General features: G+C 33.1%; 1 protein-coding gene and 1 pseudogene across 3 annotated transcripts in view; both read left to right on the top strand.

The window, feature by feature from the left end:
• The window catches only part of EXOC6B (exocyst complex component 6B), a 570,349-nt gene that overhangs the window by 179,451 nt on the left and 376,836 nt on the right, over positions 1-14,062 (top strand). The window lies entirely within an intron of this gene.
• LOC141573343 (nucleosome assembly protein 1-like 4 pseudogene) overlaps positions 1-14,062 on the top strand; it is a 31,744-nt pseudogene extending 17,682 nt beyond the window's left edge.

The following is a 14,062-nucleotide window of genomic DNA, read 5'->3' as shown; positions in this document are numbered from 1 at the left end:
AGCTATAGCTTGATTCAGGTACCAGGGACATATTAATAGAACATAGAGGAAAGCACTACATAAGTGTTTGTATTGAGCCAAAGATAGAGTATACGTAGAGAAATTTGTGTTTTGCACGTTGTTTTTTTTCTGACCCTAATGTTTGACGTATGAGTACAAGGCTTTAAGCTGCTTGAAACTGCCGCAGGGGAGCTTATGAGCTATGCAGGCTCCAAAACACAAGTATTCAAGTAATTAACCCAGTTTGCATAATCAGTTACATATAGAGACTCCCAGCTTTTAGTAGTAGGTTTTTTAGGGCAGTCTGTTTAATAACATCAGACTAGTAGAATGTTAAAATGCTGTCTTTAAACTGGGAGAGATCTTGTTTAGTATTTTATTTTATTTTATTTTATTTTATTTATTTTATTTTATTTTATTTTATTTTATTTTATTTTATTTTATTTTATTTTATTTTATTTTATTCTATTCTATTCTATTTTATTTTATTTTATTTTATTTTATTTATTTTTTAATCAGCTGTGGAAATTTTGCAGCACAGAATTCCAGATGTGAAAGTCAATACAAAGTTCAAAGAACCAGTTAGTGGTATGTTCTGATCATACAGCATTTATCAGTAACACTCTCTGGATTGGACTCTGCTGAGTACATACCTGTAAAATCATGGCAGAGCAAGATATTTCAGTTTTGCTTATTTTGAGTGGTATATAAAGAAACAAGTCAACTTGATTCTGAGGATGGAATATACGTATGAGTAGGATATTAACCCAAAGATATGAAAGGAATATGTTTAAGAAGCACTCAAACATCATTATTAAACACATTTATTGTTGTATATTGGCAATTTAGATAAATTGACATGTCTACTCTCTAGGCCTTTGTTCGCTAAAACAGAAAAACATTGTTTGATATTGTTTTTCAGTCAATTTCACAGCCTTTTAAAAGGTACATGTATCATTACCATTGGATATATAGAAATTATAGAAATCAGTGGGCACTTATAGAAATGCATCTTTGTGTGTACAAAAGTGTGAAAAGTAAGTGGAGAACATTGCAAGTTGAGAGAGCACTGATTCCAGGACTAATTAATAAAATACTTTGTATAAGACATGGGACTCTGGATTTGAAACAATATTGAAGATGGGGAGCTTAGAGTTGCTTATAGGCTGTGTTGGGTCGGAGAAGAGAAAGAGAAAAAAGATGGGATATTTCTGTACTCTCTGAACATTAAGTAGTCCCTTTCTTGCTCCTCGGGCCAAAATCAGAGGGCAGGTCCTGAAGCTTCATTGCCCACTTCTAGGTTTCTGGTACATTGAGTTCAGGCTTGAAGGAAGGAAAAAAAAAAGTAAATTTACTGTCGATTTGATGGGCCTTCAAATTTTGGTCTTCTTCTCCAGTCAGCCTGCTGTTTAGTTTTCAAAGCCCTCAAATAGCTGCGCCATTTCTTCTGTCCAGATTTTATAGCTATATTCAGTGGGAGAGATAGATTTGAGTGTGTTCACTCCATTTTACGTGGAACTGGACTCCATTAATGGAATTTTACAGAGAGTGAGCTAAACCATCTCTCTTTTGTGTGTAGACTAATCAAGAATGAATGAGCTCATGATATTGCCATAGGTTATGATTAAAATTCTGTGATAGAGCAACTAATAGGCAAATGCATTGATGGAGACATAGTTGTGGTTAGAGAAATTGAATCAGAATAACATTTGTTTACTGCTCCTGAAGGGAATTTCAAGGATACTGTAGATAATTCATCTTTATCATGCCGTTAGAAAGAGCTCCATTTCTATAATTTTTTTCATTAATTAAACAGAATAGAAAAAAGCTAATTATCATAAACTGAGAAAGGAAGGTGTTTTCTGAATACCAGTCTGCAAATATCACTGGAAGTATGTGCAATAAGTGTGTATTGTTAACTATATTCAAGATAATTAAATTATTACAGTCTTTATTTTATTCAGCTTTTTGATAAGTCAAAGTTTTTAAGAATTGTCTTAGCCCTGTCTATCTGCAGACAGAGTTTTCATAGCCAGTCCTTTGCTGTTACTCTAAAAAATGTCTACTAAAAGGAGAGAGTAAGATAGTATAGTGAAGGAGACTATTATACCAGTTCATGCTGTGAGTCCTCGTTTTGAATTTTGTCCAGACTGATTAACGTGGGATAGACCTTCTTCTGTTTTCATATTGCCCTTTTGTAAGCTAAGGCTTTTAAGAGTTTAACATTACAAATACCTTAGGTTCATTGGCATATGCAGAACAAATGTGAATCAAACACAAGAATGATTCTTTCAAGAATTTTATTTATTGATGTGGTAGCGAAATACTACACTGTTTACAGTAGAGAACGAAGTGGAGTTTTGGGTACGCTGAGAAGTTGACAGCTTGTGGGTCTTGAAGAAAATACTGTCTTTTGTAGGATAAAAGAAGAAAAGATTGTGTTCTTGAAATAATTATTTATGAATTATTTGAAATCTTGTTCTACTTCCAGCCAGAAGGCTTTTGCCAGCATTGTGGTCACTGTGATAGTGAAATCTTGGATGCAAAAAAACCCCAAAAAACAAAAAAAAAACCCCAAACAAACCCCACAGAGATCTGTTTGCCTTTGAATAACAAGATAAAGAACACTTAAGTAGGCTTAGGGACATAAAATACAGTTGTGCACACAGTTCTTTCACTTCCTTTCTTATAGTTTGGAATAATTAGGAATTGGGATTAAAAATTGTAGGAATTCAGTGAAGAGTGAATGGGTGGCTGGAAAGGATTTTGCTTGTACGATGAGTAAGAGGTTAGTAGTTGCTTGGTTGAGGGATAGAGATCCCATGGAGCGATCTGATTCTGTGTGCCTTTATCTTCTTCAGATGGGAGGGTAGTATCTCATTTTAGATTGTTTTTTTGGAACTTAGGCTGTTGTCAGAAGACTGCATTATTTTCATATTGTGAATATTCCAGTTTGATTTATTTATTGTATATTTCTGCCTACTTTCAAAAACAATTTGAGGTGCATCTGGGAATAGACATGGGCCTACAAACATTGGGGTTAAGTGAACAGTAATATAGTAATGAAAATGGTGGTGTATAGCAGGCATAACTAAAAAGAAGAGGAAATAATTATATGAGGAAACTGATCTACAAAAAGTTATGATATTTCTGTATGTAACCATTCTCGGAATTTTCTATCAGCCAAGGTTAGAAAAGACAACATGGATTGCATAATTTTCATCCTTATCTGATAAAAAGTGCAACTTTTTCCCCTGGAAGTTTCTAAGAGAATGCAGGTGTTTTTTTGTTCTTTAACTAGAGATTTCTCTTAATCGTTGGGGGAGGGGGTGTACAATAACTATGGTTAAAAACAATAAAAGTATATTTGTGAGAAAATAAAAATCACTATCTCAATAAAAATATATGATTTATTAGAAACTGGTTTTTAAAATTTCTTTATCTATCTCTTTCTCTCTTTCTTGCCAAGCAGAATTGCAACCATCAAATGGCCAGTCACAGAGTGAAAGCTCTTTCTTGGCTCTAGTACCACAATGTCAGGACTATGAGGGCTGGGGAATTTTAGGTGATGAAGGAAAGCCAATGGGAGAGAGGGAACATTGCAACTGGAGCTGAGTCTTTATTCCTCCCTGGATCCATTATAATATTTGAAGAAAAGAGAGGTCAGCCATGAAACTAACAAATATTACAAATTATTTTAACAGACAGAAACATTTGGTGCACTTGGCCAACAAGAAATTTTCTTTTTATGTTTCTCCTATATGGTTGGACTTTTATTGGCTTAAAATTTTTAAGTTGATTTTGTGCTTTCTTAAAAAAAAAAACTAGTGTTGCTTTTGTTGTGATATGTAATTGTCTTTGATTTCATCCATCTCCTGCTCCTCCCTCCAGTTATCTCAGAGTACATTGATCCTTTAAAGGTCAAGAGCATGTCTGTATTGGTTCCTTGAAGGTATTTTTTGTGACATTCAGTATAGTTTTATAGAGAAAGTTAAAACTAAAGAACTGGGCTGGATAGTTAATCTGCTCTTTGGCTGTTTTGCAATACCTACTGCCTTATTCTAATTATACATATTTTTTTCAAATTATGAAAGTAATACTTGTTTCATGTATGCCATCTGGGAAATACATAAAATAAAAATTGCATATAATTAATACTTAGACTTGACCACTGATAATATTCGTGTGAATGTTCTTATGATTCTTTTTATGTCCAGCTTTTGAAATCTAGTACTATTTCATGAACACTTTTTAATGTAAGAAAACACTTCAGTAATAATAATAGCTAATATTTATTGAGTGCTTTACTTTTATCTTAAATAAAATTCTTATGGTAGGCTTTCAAGACTAATGTAATAACTTTAGTCGACAAATTATCAGACCCCAGGCTTTCTGTAGCTTGCTGCTCTGTTACCTGTTAATGCAAACTCAGGTTGAAGATCTGAGTTCCATTTGTCTTAGCTGTATTCCAGCCAGGAGGAGAATTGTTCAAAAGAGTTAAAAAAAAAAAAAAAAGGAAAGACCTAATATCAAACAGCATAGTAATATGGCTAAGCAGTTAATAAAATAGATATTGATGATATATTGTTAATTAAAAAAAGGTTATAAATTAATATGCATATATACTAGTGTCCCTCCATATCCATGGGTTCCGCATCTGCAGATACAACCAACTACATACTGAAAATATTTGGGAAAAAAACTTCAGAACATTTCAAAAAACAAAACTTGAATTTGCCACACTCCAGCAACTATTTGTATAGCATTTACATTGTATTTGGTATTATAAGTAATTTAGCAATGATTTAAAGTACAGGCATTCCTCAGGGATTTGGTTCCAGACTACCACAATAAAGGGAATATTGCAATAAAGCAAGCCACACAATTTTTTTGCTTTCCCAGTGCATATAAAAGTTATGCTTACACTATGTTGTATTCTAGTAAGTGTGCAAATAGCATTAGGTATAAATATACATACTTTGATTAAATACTTCATTGCTAAAAAGTGCTAACCATCACCTGAGCCTTCAGCGAGCTGTAATCTTTTGGTGGTGGACAGTCTTGCCTCGATGTTAATGGCTACTGACTGGTCAAGATGATGGTTTCTGAAGGTTGGGGTGGTTGGGGCAACTTCTGAAAATAAGGCAGTAAAGAAGTTTGCCACAAAAATTGACCCTTCCTTTCACGAGTGATTTGTCTGTAGCATGCAGTGCTGTTTGATAGCATTTTACCCATAGGAGAGCTTCTTTCAAAACTGGAGTCATTTCTCTCAAACATTGCCACTGCTTTACCAGCTAACTCTACATAATATTCTAAATCCTTTGTTGTCATTTCAACAGTCTTCACTAGGAGTAGATTCCCTCTGAAGAAACCACTTCCTTTGCTCATGTGTAAGAAGCAAATCTTCATCCATTATAGGTTTATCATGAGATTACAGCAATTCAGTCACATCCTCAGGCTTCCCTTCTCATTCTAGTTCTCTTGCTATTTCCACCACATCTGCAGTTACTTTCTCCACTGAATTCTTGAACCCCACAAAGTCATCCATGAGGGTTGGAATCAACTGCTTCCAAACTCTGGTTGATGTTGATATTTTGACCTCTTCCCATGAATCAGGAATGTTCTTAGTAACATCTAGAATGGTGAACCCTTTCTAGAAAGTTTTCAGTTTATGTTGCCCAGATTCATCTAAGGAATCACTATCTGTGGCAGTTATAGCCTTATGCAATGTATTTCTTAAATAATAAGACTTGAAAGTTGAAATTACTCCTTGATCAATAGGAGTGCAGAATGGATGTTGAGTTAGCAGGCATGAAAATAACATGTCCATCTCCATCAGAGCTCTCCAGTGACCAGGTGCATTGTCAATGAGCATAATATTTTGAAAGGAATTTTTTATTCTGAACAATAGATCTCAATAGTGGGCTGAAAAATTCATTAAACCATGTTGTAAACAAAGGTGCTATTATCCAGGATTTATTGTTCCATTTTGGGGCACAGGCAGAGCCTATTTATTTATTTGTATTTTATTGTATTATTTAATTTAATTTTAGCAGGGGGATAGGTAATTAGGTTTATTTATTTTTAGCAGAGGCACTGGGGTTTGAACACAGGACCTCGTGCATGCTAAGCATGTGCTCTACCACTTGAGCTATACCCTCCCCCAGCAGAGCCAATTTAATTCTAAAGGGCCCTAGGGTTTTCAGAATGGTAAATGAGCATTGGCTACAACTTAAAATCACCAGCTGCATTAGCCAACAAGAGAGTCAGCCTGTTCTTTGAAGCAAGGCATTGACTTCTCCTCTAGAGCTATGAAAGTCCTCGATGGCATCTTCTTCATATATAAGGCTGTTTTCTTCAGCAATGAAAATCTGCTATTTAGTGTAGCCACCTTATTGTTTTGATTTGTAACTTTGGACTATTTTATTTCTTCTTTTGGGAGTTGCCTTTTCTTGTCCCTTGCGTTTATTTGTAGGAGTTTTAGTTGTATGTAATTCTATTTGATGAGCTGTTCATTTGTTTACTGTTATGAAGTCTTTCTCTATTCTATGGTTAAATGGTTATTCTCCTTTATTTTCTTATGGTATGTTTGCTTCAGTATGAGATAGAGACCTGACATTGTATATTTTCACTAAAGGTTATTCTTCACTTATCCCATTTATTATGTAATTAATCTTTTCCTCACTGATTTGAAATACTACCTTAGGAATTTTAGTCTGGTTTTGGGCTTTCTATTCTATTTAATTTTTTCTTCTATCTATTGCACACGATTTTAATTATTATTGCTTTTGGTATACTCTAACATCTGATATTTTAGCTTCCCTCTCATTATTCTTCAGTTCAAAATGATTTTGAGCATTTTCATCTATTTATTTCTTCATTTCCAACATTGTTTTTGAAAACACTGTCATGTTTCGTTAGAACTTTGTTAAGATTTTGAAAAGAACTACCTTATATTTCTAATTTAATTTGTGGATGAATAGTCATTTTGCAATAGAGGCATCACATGCAGGAATGTGGTATGTACCTTCATTTATTCTGGTCTTTTTTATGTCTATTAAGTTTTGTAGACCAAGATATTATCAGAAATTATGTAAGTTTAAACTGAGAGCCTTTGCAAAATACCTCATCTTAAGGATGGTTAACTAGTTCAATATTACTGAATTTAAAAAGCACTTTCTATATAAAAATGAAATTTATAATTTTGGTCATCATGCTTTCAACAATTTTTTGGACTCTTGTCCAAGAATCATATTTTGATTCTTTTTTGTTTGATTGGAGTGCATCTTTGAATACTTTTTCAGTAAGTTCACATGGAATAGAATTTACATGGATGAAAATCTTTTGGAACTATTACATATGTATCTGAAGAATATTTTATCCCTTTTTCCCTCTCTCACAAATAACAACTTTCTTGAATACAGAATTCTTGTGTCACATGTTTTCCCCCCTCAGAATGTGTTTCTTTTCCTCTGTTGTCTTGCATGTATGGTAGAAGTCTTATGTTTGCTGGATTTTTTTTCCTTTTAGCTTGTATTTAAAAAAAATATAAATTTAAAGAACTAAGAAAAAAATAAACCTTGATAGTTTTGAATAAGTTAGCATACAGTGTAATATTATGTGTTTGTAAGTTTTTTTTATTGACTTTCATACTCCTCAGCTACTGAGGTAAGTGATCATAGTTACAATTATTTCTACATAAACCTCACTGTTCCTAGTAGTGCTTTGTGTAGAGTACTTACTAAAATCTACTTATTTAATTGCTTGAATCATTGGTCCAGTAATTCTGGACACTGAGTATGTGTCCCATGTCAGTAAGAAAACCAGATTGATTCTCCTAAGGAAAATTATTAGAGAAGTACGGTTAATTTGTGAATGACTTGTAGAGGTAGGACTGAGATTTAGACTTGACTCTACGTGGGCTACCAATTTTTAAAAGATAAATATATTTGTAAGTAAAAAAATGAATTCTTTGTTACTACTTATATATGGCGTTACTTATTTTCAATCCATATTTCTGTCTCTTTCTTGGAAAGTAGTTAAAGTAGTTCATGTAGAGTAAAACCCAAGAAAACAAGTTTAGCCTGTTTTCTCCTTAATTAACCTATAAAATCGTACAGCCTACGAACTTTCTGAGAGATTTTTGTGGCTGGAGCATTTGTGGCTATCTTGATGTGTGGGTGATAACAGCTGTTGGGAATTATATTTGGGGGCTTTGAATGTAAAATAATCCTGGCGTAAAGTTGTGTGGTCAAGAAAGGCAAAAAAAGGAAGAAAGAAAGAGAAAGGAAGAGAAATTGCTTTTTGTGTTCAGCATGTAAACATTTCATGTATTGAGAATGGATGAAAAGGTACTTAGTTGTTTAATTTATATCTCAGGAGGAGTTAAAAATAATAAGAAATAATTGCAAAGTTTCACTTGATTAATCGGAAATACAATAGGAAGACTTCTTTTTCTATAGAAACTGTTACTCTGTGTTATTGGCTAGAAAAGCAACATCATTTTGGTGAGTGATCATTGTTGTTGAAGTCATTGTTGAAATCACTATGACAGATTTTTGACATGGTTTGAACTGTAGCAATAAAATCTGCTAGAAAGTTAGGATTTATTTGTCTTTTTAGCACAAAAGCTAACCACATTTTCCTATTCATAAAGTAGTTATCACATTTAATTTTCCTTAGTTTTCTAACTTTCAACATTTTACAGAAAAAGGGGGTAGTAAAGATTTGATAATGGTTCTGTGGTTGTTGGGTAATTTTTTTTACTTACTTGAATAAATGTAAATATGATATCACATTGAAGACGCTGGCAGGCCCATGTTTTGGAAAATAGGATTTAAATTTAGTATAAAGTCAGAGCAAACTAGAAGGACACAGATGCAAACTTAATAAGAATGGAGAGAAAGGGATGTGTTTAGGCAAGGTATAAGCTCTATGGGAGATACAAATTCAATGGTTTGTTGAAAGATGGTTTCATTATAACTAAGTAGAGATTGTTATGGAATAGAAATCCTTAGTATTATGACATAAGACAATATACTCTTTATCACTATTCAACATTTAATAGAAATTCAGTCTGCAGTAAAAGAAGAATATGAAATGAGTTGTGTAAAAAATTAAGGAGGAACAGAATTATTTAAACTTGCAATATAATGCATTTATTGGACAGGCCCAAGAAAATCAACTAGAAAATAATTTGAACTAGTAAGAGAGATTAGTGATTAGCTGTAAATATATAAAACTCAATCTATTACCATATGCAAGAAACAACAGAAAAATAAAATGAGAAAAAATCCCATTTACAGGAGCACAGACAACAACTACTCATACTCAAACATATTTCTTCCTTGGAAAAAATAATATACAGTTAAACAATTAATTTAAACTAACAAGGAAGATGCAGAATCTATGTGAAGATTAGAACTAAATATTTTTAAGGGACATAAAGTAAGACTTTAAAAAATGAGGAGACCATAGTATTGGATGGGTAATCATAAATTTAACATAGATATAATGAAGATCACAGTGAGATGGAATTCTTTTACATAAAATGAAAAAGTGATTCCACAGTTCACTTGGTGGAGTAACTACAATCATGTTATCATGAATAATGATATGTGGCTTTTGGTGCCAACATATAAAAATATTTAATGCTATACCATACAATAATGAGACAGAACAATAGACTAGAACAGAAAGTATATAAGCAAACCCTAGGACATATCAGAAGTTGATATATGATAGACAGCATTTTAAATTACTAGTAAGAAGACTAAAGAGTTCACTGTGACCCACAAACACAACAGGTGGATTAAAGAAGTAAATATAAAGTATGTTAAAGTACTAGAATATATGATTATTAATCTTGGGGTCAGGAGGGACTTCTAAACTTGATACCAGAGGAAGTATAACAATATTTGGGAAAAAATTGGTAAGTTTCATTGTAAAATTAAAAACCAGTTTCTTACTTATTAAAATCAAAAGTGAAAAGCAAATCATAGACTAGGAGAGAATATTTCATATCTGATAAAATACTTTGGAAAACAGTATGGAGATTCATCAAAAAACTAAAAATAGATTTCCCAATGATCCAGCAGTCCCACTCCTGGGCATATATATCCAGAGGGATCCTTAATTCAAAAAGACACATGCACCCCAGTGTTCATAGCAGCACTATTTACAATAGCCAAGACATGGAAACAACCTAAATGTCCATCAACAGATGACTGGATAAAGAAGTTGTGGTATATTTATACAGTGGAATACTACTCAGCCATAAAAAGAATAAAATAATGGATGTCCCTGGAGAATGTCGTTCTAAGTGAAGTAAGCCAGAAAGAGAAAGCAAAATACCATATTTTATCACTCATATGTGGAATATATATAAAAAAAAAGACAAATGAACTTGTATATAAAACAGAAATAGACTCACATATAGAAAACAAACGTACAGTTACCAGTGGGAAGGAGGTGGGAAAGGATAAATTGGGAGTTCTAGATTTGCAGATAATGACTGGTATATTTAAAATAGATAAACACGTTTATAGTGTATAGCACAGGGAATTATACTTGATATCTTGTAGTAGCTTACAGTGAAAAAGAATGTGAAAACAAATATATGTTTATTCATGTATGACTGAAGCATTGTGCTGTACATCAGAAATTGACACAACATTGTAAACTGGCTGTAATTCAATTTAAAAAAAAAATTTAAGAAAAAAGACTTGTATCCAGAATATGCAAAGGACTATTAAAACTCAATAGTAAAATAGATAGCTCAATTAAAAAGTTTTCTTTTTGTTAATGTGTGTTTTTAAAGCTTTTCATAATGAAGAGATTTTTAAATGAAGGAATAAGTTGAAACAATTTAAAAAAGAAAAAGATAAGGTAGAAGACGACTCATTTTCAGTTTTAGCATGCGAACTAAAAATCTGAAGCTATACGTGAGTTCTTTCTCTTCTATCATCTCCCACATGCAATCAGTTATAAAGATGTAAACATTTTACTTTCTAAATGTTTCTTTAATCTTTCCTTAGTTTGTCATTCCTTCTGCCACTAAACAGTTTTTCAGTTTAGTCTGTTATGAACTCATTGTTGGGGTTATACAACAATCGGGAATAGATTTATAGTCTGGTTTCCTTACTTCCAGTCTTATTCACTTCCAGTCCATTCTTCATACAGCAACCAGAATAATCTTTGTAAAATTCAAACTTGAAGCATTAAACATTTAACGTGTCCTTAGCTGTCAGAATAAAATCCAGACTCTTACCTTTGTTGTTTTTCTTTCATAATTTTCCACTTCTACTTTTCAGACATTCTGAACTCCTTTCATTTTACATCATGTGAGATGTAGTTTAGTTTCACCATTCAGGTCTAAACACTTTTTTTTTTTCCTTCCCACTGTTTCTGGGGCTTATCCTCCTACTTCACCCCTGACCTGATTCTTAATGACTTCAACATAAATTTTGTTTACTGTGGGGTGCTTTTTCTAAGTACTTCTTCCCCATATTACTTCCTAATTGTACGTTAAGCGCCCTTTCTGTGTACTTCCATGGCATTCTTTACTTCTCCTATCATAAGACGTTCTGCACTGCGTTTTAGTTGCCTCTTGTCTGTGTTATCCATTTGACTATAAACCCTCAGAGGATAGGGATCAGTGCTTGGTACAGAGTGGGAGTTTCAGAAATAATTGTTGATAACTGAGTGAGTGAATGAATGGGTGAAAAATGAAACATGAAGGTGAGGTGCACTGATGTATGGCTGTAAGTGTAACTCATGGAACCGGCTCTGGTTAGACTGGAATTTTCTTTACATCCTTGTTACCAAAAGTGAAACTTGGAAAGGATTTGGAAATGAATTACCCGGTGATTAAAGAGCTAGAAAGGAGAACCACTGAGGCAGAGTTAAAGGAATTGAGAAAATTATGAGTAAGCCTTAAAGTTAGCAGGGTGATCTAGTAGCTGCAATTAAGTATTTGCGTGCACAGTTAATTTTCTAAGAATATTGATCAGTTATTCTTCACCATTTCATGGGGAAACATAATTGGGTTGATTCTGTAGCAGAATTTAAATTCAGTATATGAGGGAAAATAAAACGACTGCCCGTAAATCCTGGATAAAGGTCATTTTTGATATGTCTTTTTTGTCAGTCAATACGTTAGAGATATTATAGTGCCTCAGATTCTACGGAGATTTAAAACTAAAATTTCTCCTCCAGAAGTGATGTTCAGAATTGAATATTGTTGATTGTGAATAGTTCTCTGACTAATCTCCCAGGTAGCCTCACCAATTTCCTCTCAAGATTTAAGAAGTTTTAGTCTTAATCTATGGAGAGAATTCTGTCAAAACCTGAGATGTTAATAATCAATATAGAGAGAGTTATTTTGGGGGTAACATGAGCCTAGCAATGTTGACTCGAATGAGTGAGTGATGTGTATCCTGTATAATCAACAGACTGTAAGGTCTAGCTTTCTCTGCAGCTGCAGGAGACATATTTAATTAATACTGGAACAATGATCTTGACAAGTAAATCAAACTCAATTAAATCTCAATTAGAACATTAACATTTTCTCAAATATTGTATGGTTGCCAGATGGTTACACTTTTTTTTTTAACCCCCTACCCCCTTTTTCATCTTTTAAAGATTGGATTTTCCACAACTTTGTTTATTAGGTATAATCACTTAGTTTTGTTTTCTTATTTCGGGGAGGAAATTTGAAATTTAATATATTATATATCAATATCCTTTTACTAGCAATATGTGGCTTTGTTTTATAGAAATGTGCAAAAGTAACAAATATTGACTCATTTATAAAATTAAAAAATTCAATTTAGAAATTATAGATCACTTAAAAGGAGATTTTTAGAAGGTATTTAATTCATATCCCTGCCAGAGGCAGCCCAAGTTACAACTGAATCTATATATCATTGTGTCATACTTATATTTTGTCTTCAAGTAGAATGGAATTATAGCTTTTTTAGGCTTGATAAGTGTAGGCATTCCAATTACAAACTGTTATGTAATGCCCACTAAATAAGAAATTATTGTATGTCCACTAAGGAAGAAATTATTGTAATATCTTCTACCAACCAATTAGTTATACTTTGAACAATTGTGTCTTCAGAGGTTTTCCTTTCAAGTTTCCTTTCAAAGGGCAACTAAATTTATATCATTTCAGGCCCAGCTGCTTCACCTCTCTTAGATTTAATTTCTTTTTTTTTTTAAATTTTTTTTCTTCCAGTTTTATTAGATGTAATTGACACAGAGCACTGTATAAGTTTAAAGTGTACCACATGATTTGACTTACATATGTCATGAAGTTATTACCAGAATAAGTTTAGTGAAGATCCATCATCTCATATAGATACAAAATAGAAGAAAAAGAGAAAGATACCATTGTGATGAGAAATCTTTGGATTTACTCTCTTAACAACTTTCATATATAACATACAGCAGTGTTAATTATATTAATCATGTTGTATATTACATCCCTAATGCTTATTTATCTTATAAGGGAAAGTTTGTACCTTTTGAACCTTCTGGTAATCACACATCTGATCTCCAAGTATCTGGGAGATTCATTATTTTTAGATGATTTCTTCTTTTAAATTTGTTGACATGTGTTTTATGGCCCAGAATATGGTCTAACTTATGTGTTCTGTGGATACTTGAAAAGGATGGATATTCTACTGTCTTTGTAAGGAGTATTCTATTAATGTCAATTAGATCTTGTTGGTTGATGGCATTTTGAGTTCTTCTGTATCCTGGTTGATTTCCTGTCTACTTGTTCTATTAGTTATTGAAATAAGAGTGTTGAATCTCTAGCTGTAACTCTGACTTTATTTACTTCTCCTTTCCATCTATCATAGGACCTCCACTGACACCATGCAGGGGTTCCTTGTTACTGCCTGGTGGGGATTAAAGCCCTGGCTCCCTGCTCTGCCTTTTCTAACAGTATTTCTACTGGAGGGAGGAGTTAGAGCACCTTATTATTGTCTGGAGGAGGTGGACGTCTTGGCTCCTCACTGGGCCTTTGGTGAGGTGGTGATGGGTGGGGCTGTAG

The sequence above is a fragment of the Camelus bactrianus genome, chromosome 15, assembly GCF_048773025.1.
Source record: "Camelus bactrianus isolate YW-2024 breed Bactrian camel chromosome 15, ASM4877302v1, whole genome shotgun sequence".
NCBI lineage: Eukaryota > Metazoa > Chordata > Mammalia > Artiodactyla > Camelidae > Camelus > Camelus bactrianus.
Note: the sequence above shows the minus strand (reverse complement) of the source record. Positions and strands in the feature narration are given on the sequence as shown.